The 14,044-nt window shown below is 45.6% G+C and overlaps 1 long non-coding RNA gene and 1 pseudogene across 1 annotated transcript in view; both read right to left on the reverse strand.

The window, feature by feature from the left end:
* The window catches only part of LOC146205967 (putative E3 ubiquitin-protein ligase HECTD2), a 198,739-nt pseudogene that overhangs the window by 103,122 nt on the left and 81,573 nt on the right, over positions 1–14,044 (reverse strand).
* The window catches only part of LOC146205970 (uncharacterized), a 38,728-nt gene continuing 29,389 nt past the window's right edge, over positions 4,706–14,044 (reverse strand). The window contains exon 3 of the long non-coding RNA XR_014703232.1: positions 4,706–4,869. This is a non-coding gene — a long non-coding RNA (uncharacterized LOC146205970). The remainder of the gene's footprint in view (positions 4,870–14,044) is intronic.

The following is a 14,044-nucleotide window of genomic DNA, read 5'->3' on the forward strand; positions in this document are numbered from 1 at the left end:
AAAAGTGCGACGAAGCTTCAAAACTGACAAGCGCAGCAGCGAGGACACTATTTTGCTGGTAACTAAATCTTATTTGTATGTAAACATGTCAGGAAGCGTTGCGATGACCGAGGGCTCGGTTTGTTTATACACAGTGCAAGAAGGAGCGCAAAAGCTTGAGAAACATGTAAAGTATTGTGCATTACAAGCGCTCTGTTTTTTTTTTCTTCTTTTATGGGCCCATCGCTCGGTAAATTACTCTCTTCATCGTTTTATTTATTTCGGCTGAGGCTGTCATTGCGAGTACGCTGTTGCCAAGTTGGCCCTTGAGAGATGCGACGCCGCGGGCCGCGCCGGCTCGCTAGCTATCACGGAGTCTCCGCTTACGTCATAGTGTGCGTCACTCAACTCCAACTACGTAGTTGGAGGCCACAGTTTGAATTCGACCGGCCGGAACAAGAAAAAACCTCAACTTCTTACGCAATATCTCAGCAATTATTCGATTTTTTGCTGCCGGATATGCGGCGACAGTGTCACCAAATGCAGTTTATTAGATTTTCATACCATCTTTGGCTGTCTTTAGCGTCCCTTGGAGTCTCCGCTTACGTCATAGTGTGCGTCACTCAACTCCAACTACGTAGTTGGAGGCCAGTTTGAATTCGACCGGCCGGAACAAGAAAAAACCTCAACTTCTTACGCAATATCTCAGCAATTATTCGATTTTTTGCTGCCGGATATGCGGCGACAGTGTCACCAAATGCAGTTTATTAGATTTTCATACCATCTTTGGCTGTCTTTAGCGTCCCTTTAAAACGTAGCAGGATTGGAATGTCACACAATTTATGTCTGGAGACTCTTCAGTCTGCGTTACAATTCTTGTATTGGCATCAATGTTTTGAAAATATGTATCGTAGTACTGTTGCATGAAAGGTGTGTAAAAAATTAGAGCACTGCAGAATCTGCATTGGAGTAATACGAAAGCACGGATGCTGCTGTTGGTTGTTTGTGGTTGCTTAATTCACTTCTTGTTTACCCATTTTAGTCTTGTACTTTTAAATTACGTGCCAATCCCTTCCTATGCCCCTTTTCGGCTCTACTTCCGGTTGCGTGATGTCACATCCTTGACGTCACCCTAATTGACTGACTAAACTATTTGTCTTTGGTACTTTCAAATTGCGCGCCAATCCCTTTCTATGCCCTTTTTTGGCTCGATTTCAGGTTGCGTGACGTCAGCTCGACTGATTTAATTAACTATTTAGTATTTAATACATCTCGACATCACCCTAATGACAGACTTAACTATACTTTAGTACTTGATACATTCAAATGTGGCGCCAAGCCATTGGGTCACGGTAGACAAGTGGAATTGTGAACAGCGTTTAACGATCTAGGGTGTGGCACAGTGGTAAAGCACTCGGCTGGGGATCCAAGGTATGAAGGTTAGATTCCCGGTGGAGACAGTTTTTTTCTCTGATGAGCAGTCGCACACCTCTTAAGAGTTGCTAGGCAACGCTGGCAGAGCTTAGCGAGGAGGCTGCACAGCTGGCCTTGACTGTGACGTCACGCGCATGCGCAGAACTAGACTATGTGGAGCCACGCGAAGCTGCAGTCTAGGGTGCCTCGATGTAGCGCGCCGCCGTACAGGGTGGAGACACCACCTTCGACGGCGCCATGTTGGGGCAAGCTCAGATACGGCAGGCTATGGAGCCGCGGCCCTATTTCTTATTCAGCACGCGCTTGCGCTAGCAGGCTCGGCTGTGTACCGTTTTTACACACATACTCGCAATCCTGAGCGCTTTTTCGCTCGAAAAAAAAAATGTGAAAGCAACTACTGCTTGCTAGCATGCATAGTTTAAGAGGAAATGATCAAATTGCAGATGGTAAGCATTTACTCTTTCGTCGTCTCGGATGTTCAAATGCGGTTATTTTGACGACTGGCTGTTTTATAAAGCAATGCATTTTGCACTGCCGACCATGATTGAGTTTATGAGGTGCATAACATTCAGTTGCGTCTATTGCTATAGATGTGTACGTTTCAGGGAGCCGTATATCGAAAATAATTTGTATCGCATTGGCCCATCGTAAACCGTAGAAAAAACACAGCAAAAACGATGCGTAAATCAACCTTTGGCACGTGTCGCATATGCACACGGCATTTTATTCCAAAACAATCCTCATTAAGACTTTGAAGCTGATTTTGGATGCACGCCTAGGACACATCCTTTAATAAATGTTGCCGTCAGCTACAGTTTTGATGCCGTACCCATCATTCGATTTTTCTGGCTGACTTAGCCAACTGAAGTAAATGCGCAAGCGGATCGTCCCAAACCGCTCTAACAGTCTGTTCATAAGCTTTGGGTATTCCGCGCAATCAACCACTGGAATCGGAACGGTTTGTTCGATAAGGCATTTATAGGATTTTACTCGACTCTTCAAGCGGAAGATGTCGTTTTGTTCTGATAAATTTTTACACGCAATCAAACAATGTCGGGACAGCTGTTGACTTGAGGAGCCACCGTCCATACACTGTGTTTGCCCTTGAACTGGCGCTGAAACAAGATAGGCAACGAAACAGTCATTTTGCGTATTTTGTAGTGTGCACGCAAATGAATGAAATAATAAAAACATTATGGAAGCAATGCGATATTTACATGTACGATAGCAAAATTTTTCCATGGATGCCAAACAAGCGACAGCACTAATTCGGCAGTCAAATTTAGCTTCACCAAATTTTGGCTTAACCTCAGACGAGTACTTGCGGGGACAACAGGGTGTGAACATTACCTCGCGATGCGTAATTATTATACAGGGAAGGAAAAGCTGCATTCGGGATGAACTGTTGTACTGCGCAAGAACCTTGCTTCCTCACGACCGTTTTCATAAGATGATGTCGCTACACCTCCCAGCTCACGTACGAGAGAAGTTTCTTTGAGACTTGTCGAGCTGCCAATCATATGCTTAAAACGACCTAATTTTCATGAGAACCCAACTTTCTATATTATTGCGAATCTCAAAAACCTCGCGTAAAACTGCTCCTGTGTATATTTAAAAAAGAACAGTTTCAGAGGACCTGTTATCTCTGTTTCGCGAAATGTTGTACTAGCGTTAAGCCCACTTGCCAAATTCTAGCGCGGCCAACTCACGGGGTGTTTTTTTTTTTTGCGACCAAAATAATTGTTACAAACTGCGTTTCCCTTCATACTCTGTCGCGAGATGACATGCCATCCGTCGCTCTCCATTGTATTATTTCCCGAGAAGGAGAGAGGGAATGTAATCTGTATAAATCTGAAGCTCGGCGGTTGCCACCAGCTTTCAAGATCGAGTGTAAAGGGGAGCGATCGAAAGGGCACAATGGTGCATTCCTTTGACAAATACCAGGCTCGACCTTCTCCACATGTTCTTGGTGCAGCTATGAAGGCAGATCCTCAACAGCAGATATTATTGTGTGACACTACGCGAATGATACTAAAGTCGAGTGTCACTCACTGAAAGTTACACTAAATTTGCCCGAGTGACTACAACATAGCAGATGCAATTGTCCATATATTTAGTTTATAAGCCCTCACGTACGCTGAAAATTCAAAATTTACACTTAAAAAACACAGCGCGCTACTCCCGATGCCACGCAATGCGATGCTTCGACCTGCTTCAACGTTGAAGAAGGCAGACCAAAATCTGTTGCGCACAATGCTAGATGGGGAAGCCAAAAACCGCACAAAGCTTGTGATTGCAAGCAAGTGGGTGAAGCGGCGTGAGATAATGTCATTCCAAACAGAAGTGCGTAACTGCGTTAGACGAGTACAAAAATATCTTTTAAAACGCTTTCGTATAAACAGATACAGACCGCAAGAAAGACGACACGCGCACATACGCAAGCGCTTGTGTGTGTTTATCATCTTTCTAGTGATCTGTGTCTGCGCTAGACCTTTTTACATGATTCAAATGCACCTATTTGCTCAAAACAATTTTATGAATGCATAAAAGAAGCACAGGTATTGTGGCTTACTTCGCAGTCTTCACGCTTCATTTCGCGTCCCATACATTTCTCCGTCTCTTATCCCATGGAGAACGAAAACATCTGGCTCTTTTTTTTTTGCTGAACCAGCACACAATGGAACACAACAGCCTGGCATGCTAGTTTTCGCGACTGAACACAGTTCAATCACCCAGCACCCAGCGCACAGCACAACCGCTTCGGACACTCCGCAGCAACGGCTTGAAGCGACTTGCCCCAAGATGGCGAGCGCGGAGAAAGCGGCGGCGCGGGGCATGCCAAAGGGTGTCACCACCCTGTACGGCGGCGCTGGTATCGAGGCACCCTACTGCAGTCTGATACGCGTAGTGAAGCTTTCGCTTCAAAAGGTACGGCATGCAAAAATCTGTATGTGGCTACCGACCCGCACAGCATGAGGACGCGCACACAGTGCGAAGATTGTTTGAGACTCAGCAATCAAAAGATGCAAGACAGCAGTGTGATCTCAGAGGACGAGAGACATTGACATCGGAATGCTACCATGCTATAGTGATACTCTGCATGGTTGCAAGGCTCCTACACCACTCCTCATGTTTGTGTTGCTCATAATACTAATATCCCAGCTTTAGGCCTTGTGCAAGGCCTCAATCAGTGCTTGTTACAGCTGTGACAAAATGTTTTGCAGAAATGATGCTCACCATGAGATATGCCTCATGTGTAAAGCATGCATGCTTGGAAAAGACACATGTCACCTGGATCGGCTTTATTCATGCCATGTCTCAGCATGGCTGATACACCGCGGTCAAAAAACATCTCCTTTCGGTCCACCAGGTTGGAGCTTGGATGCAGGTTCCCTTGTTCAGGTGCTCTTGGCCTGTTGGGTTCGGTCTTGGATACAGGTTTTCACTGTGCAACGTCTGCAAAATGCAAAAAAAAAGGCAGGATTATATCCCAGATCCGAAAATTCAGCTCATGTCTTCAAACATTTTGGGAAAGGCACAAGTAGGTGCTATACTATTATTTGACAATTCAATTCAAAAAGTTTCGATTCTAAACTACAGAAATCTGAGGAACTGACACAAGCATACAGAGTGTTCAGCATCAGACCCTCACAAAATCTAATACCTCAGTCGAACAGATATTTCAAGGGCCTTCGAACCATATCCTATCGATCAATGACATCTGAGCACTGCTTCATGAAAAGCTACAATAACTACCAAGTCTAGAGAGCAGTGCAAAACTGGAGATTTAAATGGCCTTCGAGAAGTAGAAGTGTGCACTCTTGGATATGGCTCAGCATACATGGCTAAGGAATAAAACCTAACCTGAAAGATTATGCAATCCTACATATACGATCATATGAAGATACACCTCGACTCAACCTTCTGCCTCCGCTCCAGAGTTAAGGAAACAGCCGTTCCTTTACTCAAGGCTTGGTTAGGATTCATGATGGCCCCCGAGCGTTCCTTCCAACAAGGTCTTCTTGAAAAATACCATGCGGAAAGAATGCATGGAGACTAGGTTAACTGCTATATCGGGAAAAATGCCTTGACTGAAACCTTTACTCCCAACGGTCCTCAAGGCGTTTTTTTTTTTCTTTTTTAGAAATGAAGCTTTACTTTAAACGCCCCTCGAGTGCAGAAGAAAACTAGTTTTCTCACGAATTTCAAAGTGGCAATGACACTAATATGGGGACACTTCGACCTCCACTTGCAAACATGGGGCATTGTAGCATTCACATGCTGTGCGAACTTCATTCTACTGCATACCAAGCAAGAGCGTACCGAGTGCCAAATTGCAGCAAGCATTTGACAGCTAACAGCAAACAAAGTATGTGCAGGGGTTTCTATGAACCACTGTAGACAGTAGTGCAATTGTAGGGAATGGCATAAATTAAATAGGAAGAGGGAGGCACTGGAGGTGCAGTTGTGCCACAGAACACCTGTGCTGCACACATGGCTTGCCGATTGCCTCGGTGTATGTATTTAGACGCACGGTGCTGTGGGAAGCGGAGTTCAATTCTGTTTTCTGAGTGGCTCAGGGATATTCGCAATAGGTGAAAAGTATGGCTTTTCAAGTGCATTTACAATTACAGCTCCTAGCTTGCTTGGAAACAAGCAGCATTTGATTCTGGAAAGTCAAATTTGTTGGCTGAGGTGCATGCGCTGCAACATGCTTCTTTACACCTCACATGTGCTCAACGCTCAGCGCCGAGCGATCCGAGGGCGAACACGCAACTAGATCACTAGATTTCACAGCAATTCTAGCAGTTCTCAATGCCTAAATCCTGTTCTACACGAGCTTTATGTCAACAACAGCAAATGTTGCCAGACGTGAATTGTTTTCAGCCATTTTTCACAGCTGCCTTGTTCATGCAGTTTGCAAAACATATTTTTGTTCTGTTGTGGCCGAAGAAAGACAAATGCAGGCAACCAGGAGCGCGAGTTTTATTCACAAACACTTCGGCTTATATAGCCCTTGCATTGCGCATGCGCCTAAACTGACATCTGATATTGCGCAAAACAAGGGCTATATAGGCCGAGGCGTTCGTGAATAAAACTCACCTCCGTTCCCGGCTGTCTGCCTTTTATTGGCCACGACAGAGCAGTTTTACTAGGCTGTGACTTTTTTCTTTTACGCCCGAAAGCAACTCAGGCTATGAGAGACACTGTAGTGGAAGACTCCAGAAATTTCAATCACCTGGGGTTCTTCAATGTGCACTGATTTTGCATAGCACACAGGCACCTTAATTTTCTCGAAAAGCGGCTGCCGCAACCTACTAGGCTGTGACTCTTGAGGCAGCTTGTGGAAGTTGTTCAGGACTTGACATTAGAAAGTTAGCAAGTTACACGTAGTGGCATGCATTTTCCGGGCCAAATTTTAGCCTTAGTCTTGTTCCCGTATGCCATTTGTGCTGTCTAGAGTGAAGGGATATTTCTAGAGGATACGAAGTCATAGGAAATGCTGAAAAGCATTCAAGAATCTCAACTGAACCTTAAGTAGAGAAGACTGTTTTCTTCACTTTATGGAGCTGAGGTAGCGTCAAGTCGAGACATTTGTGAATTTGACCACAAGGGCAAAATCTGAATTAAAAACTGTTCCACAGGCATAACAGACTCATGTCCTAATGTCAAGTCCTCTGAACATTAAGAAGCAACCTCGATATTCACAGGCTAGCAGAACATGTTTCCCAGGATGCATGAAAAGGCAGCTGTGAAAAACAGCGGGAAACACTTTAATGTCAAACAATCTCGCTGCCACTGTGATACAGTTCATGTAGAACATGACATACACATTGAGAAATGTGAAATTTAGTGACCAAATTTATTTATTCAGGTTTGGTTTGAAGCTGCTGCTACACTTGCTCTTTGACCTTGCAGGGCTCAGGGGCAAGGGAAGAGAGCATGTGTGCTGCTTTGCAACGTATACACCGAAACCAAAGAATTGAACTCCCTGATTTCATTTTCCAAACAAAGCTGGGAGCCATAATGGTTACTGTGCTTGAAAAGCCATGCCTTCTGCCTACCATGAATGTGTGTCCACAAAACGAGTGAACCAGCCGCTTAGACAGCACTGCGTGTCCGAAGACGTATGTACTACCCTGACATGACAACCAAGCCATTGATGCCTCTAGCACAAATGTTCACGTTGTTACAAAGGCTCAACTGCACTGCTAGTGGCTCCACAGCTTCCTTTATACGTATGAACTAAGACCAAAATGGGAAGACTGCCCAACTGGGGGTGATGGAGAGACCATGTTTGATCACGGCCGGTCTCGAGGGAGAGAGCGCTTCTCTTCTCTTACGGCCTCTCCAATGGGGTCTGTTTCCACCGCCCGCCGCGCCTCGGTGGGGTCGCCACCGCCCCACTGCTGCTCCTCCGCTACAGCCGTTCACGCGCAAGGGAAACGCGCGCTCGCTTTTAGCTTCGCCCGCGTCAGTTGCAACCGGCAGGTCCTGACATTTTGGCCCCTTATGGTTTATACAAAGTCCGTCATCAACATCGAACATTTATCGTGTACGAAGAATAAAATACAGTCAACAATCCGCTCACGAGCGCGCTCCTTCATCAGTGCGGCCGTGCTAGGTCGAATGAAGCCTCGGGTGCACTTCAACATTTTTTACCCCTAAGTTTTGTACAAAAATAAATTTACCAGGTTATGCAATCTGCCTTTGAATGTTTTAAGCAGGTGTAGCGCGACCTGACGTGAGTGCATGGTGAACTGTTGGGTGGAAATTCTGTCGACCGCTACCGTTTTTGTTTAGATCAGAAGAGGCACCGGCAAAAATTCATGGCGCGTCTCAGATTCAGAGTAAAGAACAAAAATTTACTCATATAATAGAATTTTCACTTGTCTAGTGGAGTAGGCTGTTCTAGCTTCGTTTAAAACATATCAGTCGGTTGAAACACCGAAGATGTATATATGTAGTCTCGCAACTAATTTTAATCAAGGAAATGAGCATAAACAGTTAAGCAGAATCGAAAAGAGCGGCAAACAATAAAAAAATTATCCTTCAAAGTTACACATTGCACTATATATTCATAAATTCATCAAAATGCGACCTGCGTCTAGAAAATTCCAGCTCAAAATCTTCCTGCACGGCTTGTGCACATAAGGAGTTGGCCTCTCGGTCTTCTCTGTCACTTTCCTGGTATAATTAATTGAGAAGAAGAATCCTGAGAAATTTTTCAAATATCAAAGAGTGGACCTGATAACGTAGCTGTTGTCAATTCCTTTCGGGCAACTCAGTGTTGAGTTCTGAAATGCTGACTGAATCAGGATCTTCAGTACTTCAAGAACATTTGTGTGTAGTAGGTGCACGGCAGCTTTTTCAGAAAAAAAAAAAAAAAAGCTTGTCCAATAGGGCAACAAGCTCTGGTTTCGAATAATGCAGTCCACAGAACATTGTCCTCGTAGAAGAGCGTACTACATGGAGCTGCTTCTTTGACTAGTTTCAAGAAGAATAGCGCAAGCGTCACACCCGAAGTTGATTAACTAAACGATATATCCAGCAACGTAAGGTGAACCGGAAGTGACAGTGGGAAATGGGATGGTAGGAGATGCCATCACTTCCTTCAGTGCCTTGATTTTGCTCTCAGATGAAACATCCGTCTTGACAATGTAGTCATGTGCCGCTAGCTGTTACGGCCCTCGCATCTAGCATGTCATTCCCTTCCGCACATTAACCTTACTTTCCCGAAGAGAGCCTCAATGGGTCGCTATATAAGGCTTGAAATGAGTCTTCAGTGAAAGTGTCCTTCTTTAACGCTTTAGAAGTTTCTTGCATACTTTCGATATAGCAGGTGAACTCATTTGTAAGTCACTGCATCGAGTATCACCTTCATCATTTATTGGCCTCTTTTTACCACTTCGAGCACTAGTGGTGTCATGAATTTCAAACCATTTTTTGTCTTCATAATGAGCATATCATGTAAAAATTTCATGAAAACAATGTTTATTTCCAAAATTAAAATAATGTTTATAATACCACACATTGCGTAATATATGAATTGTAATAACATTTAAAACTCAACCCTACAACGTTTACTTTGACTGTTATACTAATACTTTATATCATGCAAGCATTTTGCAATTTACATTACATTTTTATGAAATTATTTTCATCTTCGGTGCTACATGAATCTTTTCGCATCTAGCGCTGAAAGACGGTTTTGCTGTTGCAGACGAGTTGCTGTCATGTCAGCCTTGAAGAAGATTCGATGTGATCACTGCTCATTCAATTTTCTTTTTGTTCCTATTCTTGTACAGGCTTGGGGAAAATTCGGATTAAAATGGACAAAAGTAGCTACCGTGCCGCAGTGTATACCATGCTTGTCGAACGTTTGCTGAACGACAGTGTTTTTTATATCCGTTCACGTGTGTAGCACGTTGACGACATGCCGCTGCAGCATCTACCTTCTGTGCTCTTTAATTTCAGGGCTGCACTCACCACGAAACTCGCGAGCGGCAGCGCGAAACCAGGCAAACGCCACCCGCCGAGGCTGAAGCAGATGCGGAGCGAACAGTGAGCAGGTCGCGCCCCTTGCGGTGGCGGAGAGCGTAACTCAAGGAGAAAAGTTCCCATTGTCCCCGCGGCGATTGAGAAGGCCGTAAGAAAGAGCGCGCGCTCTCTCCCTCGAGACCGGCCGTGGTTTGATGTTTCAATGTCCGAAAGGGGGGGGGGGGGGGGGGGGGACTGCTACTTTCAAGCAGTGTCAGATGCATCCTAATCTAAACATCGTGAGCATACACACATGCAGCAGCAAGCGTGCAATGCATGTCTAAAGGTATGCGCCGAGATATCTACAGGCCGTCACTGAGTGTTCTCGCTAAGTCTCCATAGCTAACGCAAAACTGATCTTCGCGCCCACCACCACCAGTTTTCTCAGCACCATCGGAGCGCTGTAAGTTTTCAATGCTAAACCATTACTAGCCCCTTTTACACGTAATGTCGTCTGCGACCGTTGTTGGCTGCGATGGTTCTAAAAGAAGAGCTATCACGCCATTGTTGTGCATAGAGCAGCTTGGTAACATGAGGCATGCGGCTGAGCTCAATACAGGAGGATCAGAAGACGTGACATTTGGGAAAAGCCTGGGAGGACACGGCTCTTTAGCACAGAAAATCGGCCCAAAAATCAGATTTTCAATTTTTTCATTATCGTATCCTCGCATCATTCCGCATCTACACGGAAATTTTCGTCCTTATACCCCGCGTATTTATGAAGTTATAGCGATTAAAAAATGCAGTACCACACCCACTGCCCTTTAAATTGTGGACAAACGACACCCAATTTAGATCGCGCGGCGCATGAGAACTATGCACTCCACCGCGGCGATTTTGGTCTCGTTCGAAAGCGCGCGCTCTTTTGGCTTATTTTTTCTTTCGGAAAGCAACCCTGTGCGCTCCGCCTTCCCCCAAAAAAACAAACAAAAAGATAGCATGCAGCGCACGCTGCTACTGGTCGGTTAAGGCACATGATCGAAATGGCGTCGTTTGGTTGGTTCCGGCAAGCTAGCCCTGAAATGCGGACTCCCGGCGACACCATTTTGTCTTTCTGCCGACCACGCTAGTGCAACGCGAGAGTCATGCCAGGCACAAAGAAGTACCGCTCTTTGCACAAGTTCGGGCGAAAGCAACCAAAGAACGTTAAAAATGCGACAACGTTGCATCCTGTGCAAGAAGCAAGTGCCAGTGCTGTGGGACTGTGTGACGATCACGTTGCGGGCGGCGACGCTTCTCCGATTCCACTGGACAACGGCGCCGTTCTTCGTGCAGACTGCAGTCGTGTACGAATTGACACCGCGCCTGTCACTAACAGTGACGTAACTCAAGTGAGTGCCCGTGAGCAGGCTATGCTTAATCGACTGGTATCGACGGCGGCGCCGGCACGAAAGACCGCGCTGTTCGCCGATGCAAGTGGTGTGTCCGCAGAGTCAGATGCGGACGGAACAGCCTCCTATGCGGTAATTGACCTCAGCATAGCGAATATCCTTCTGGATGCCGTACAGTGCAAAACGTGTCGTGGATGCGTGCGTTTAATCACCAGCGACCAGAGCTATGGCCTCGCCGTAAAACTGATCGTGCTGTGCGACAACTGCGCTGAGATTGCAGCCGAGTGGAACTCGCGGAGGGTTGACGGTGAGAAAAGATGCAATCCTTTCGAGCTGAGTATTCTGGCTAGTCGAGCAATGCTGTCGACCGGTAACGGCCAGACAGCAATGAATGATATCTTTTTGGCGATGGGGTTGTCGCGGCGCGGGATGCACAACAAGACGTTTCAACAACATCTGAAGAACACACTGCAACCTGCTGCCACCCGAGCCGCCACGGCCGCTATGACACAAGCCGCACAGACAGTGGCGAAGGTCTACGATGACGTGTTTTGAGCATAGGGGGAACATTGCCGTGTGCTACGACGGCACATGGATGACGTGCGGACACTCATCACATATAGGCGTCGGTGCCGTGGTGGAACTCTTCATGGTTATGTGCTTGATTATGTGGTGTTATCAAACTTTTGTCTGGGCTGCGAAATTGGTCCCAAGCCAAACAGCGACGGCTACGAACCTTGGAAATCACGACACCAGTGCTAAAAAAACACCAACTGCAAGGCTGGTCAAATGGAGGTAGAGGCTGGCAAAATTCTAGTTGAAAGGTCTCTGCAGCGCCACAACATGCGCTACACAACCATGTTATGCGATGGGGACAGTCGCACGTTCAATGCTCTTCAAGATGCTGCAATCTATGGCTACATTGAAATAGTCAAAGAGGACTGCATAAATCACATGCACAAGCGTATGGGAGCAGCTCTGCGCAACCTCTTGCAGAGGCACAAGGGTGCAGGGAAGCAAAGTCTTGGCGGCAGAGGGAGGCTCACAGCTGACCTAGTTGACAAGCTGGCAGTATATTATGGCCGAGCGCTTCGATCAAATGTAGGTGATGTGGATGCCATGCAGCGAGCTATAATGGCGACATATTACCACATCACATCTACTGATGACTGCCCCAATCACAGTTTGTGTCCTACCGGTGAGAAACCAAGGTGCCGCCACAACGCTGCAAAGGCAAAAGAAGAGCCTGTACCAAAGCACAATTACAGTCTGCCAAGCGATGTGGCTGATGCTCTTTTGCCTGTTTATAGTCGTTTATCAGAGAAGAGCCTGCTGCAGAGGTGCATTCAGGGGAAGACCCAGAACTCGAACGAAAGCTTCCACTCATCCTCTGGACCTTGATCCACAAAGAGCGGCACTCATCACTGTTTACTGTGGAAGCAGCCACAGCAGAAGCTGTGCTGCGCTTCAATGCCGGCTACAAGCATACAGCAGTAGCAATTCTGCAAGAATGCAGTACAAACGTGACAGCAACTGGCTCCAGGAGAGCTGAAAAAAAGGACTTGCGCCGTAGCGCACGTTCTGCAAAGAAGCGGGCGGCTTCGCTTGGCATTGCTAAAACAGGAAAAAGAAAACACCGCGACAGCATGCACCCCGACTATGCACCTGGTGCATTTTAAAAGCATGAGATCTTTGGGGTTGCCCTTCCTGATTAAATGCTGTGAGGCTTGAGTGCTTCCGACAATCCCCCAATTTTGGTGGTGTTGCATTTTTGAAAGATCAATATCTCTGGTCCTGTTCTTGCTATTGCTTTAAAATTTTTTTTGTCTAGAAAGGGAATCCTGTGAGTCTCATGAAACCAAGGTAAATGCAGTGACCACAAAAGAAAATTTGCTGGGAAGGTTATGTTGTTTTCGGTACCCAAATGGAATTTTCCTTTCAAACGTTTCTTATTGCGTAACTTTGGCTCAAATTGGCATAGACCATTAATTTTCGCTTCAGATCACTTTCCACCTATTTCTGATCTTGTTGACATATCAATTATTGACATAATTTACACCTACATGCTGTAAAGTGTTTTTCCTCGTTTTCTCAAAACTTGCAATTTTGAGGGTGCTGCAATTTTAGAGGAGAGATATTTCTTAATCTATTTGTGCTATGGCTCTCATTCTTGTCTTGTTAGAAAGAGAAAACCTTCGACAGTGCCGTAGGACTAAAATATGTACAGTTATTATGCGGCAACACTTACAGAATTAATTATCAATCTTAGGTGCCAACTTGGGCTTTTAGTCATAAAAGTGACTTATTGTAACTTTGGTTCAAATTCTTCTACCACGTTAATTCCTGACTAGCGGCACTCTATGATCCTTCTAGATCACTCTGGCAGGGCTATTCTCATCATGCCATAAAGTGTTTAGTAATTAACTCGCCTCCAAACGAAGAACATGAATTAGGTAATATTTTGAAAGCTATTTCATCTACAAGAAAACTAATCAGATATTTGAAATCCGCAGGCAAAAATGCATTAATGGTGCAAGTTTCAATCAGATCCACCCATAAATAAGGAAAAAAGTTTTAAGAGGGGTGTGCCCCCTTAATGTCAAGTGCACCGAGCAGCTGCCCTTAGCTGAGATCAAAAGCGAAGCCAGCAAAGCATTTATATCTACTGTGCCTGCATTGGCTGCGTACCGCTGCCTACAAGAAACACAATACACCAACCGTGTGTGCAGCCAGCCACACATACTCTCGGTCAGCTAAAG

This window comes from Amblyomma maculatum, chromosome 1, assembly GCF_055883805.1.
Source record: "Amblyomma maculatum isolate TAMU_Amacu chromosome 1, ASM5588380v1, whole genome shotgun sequence".
In the NCBI taxonomy this organism is placed as follows: domain Eukaryota; kingdom Metazoa; phylum Arthropoda; class Arachnida; order Ixodida; family Ixodidae; genus Amblyomma; species Amblyomma maculatum.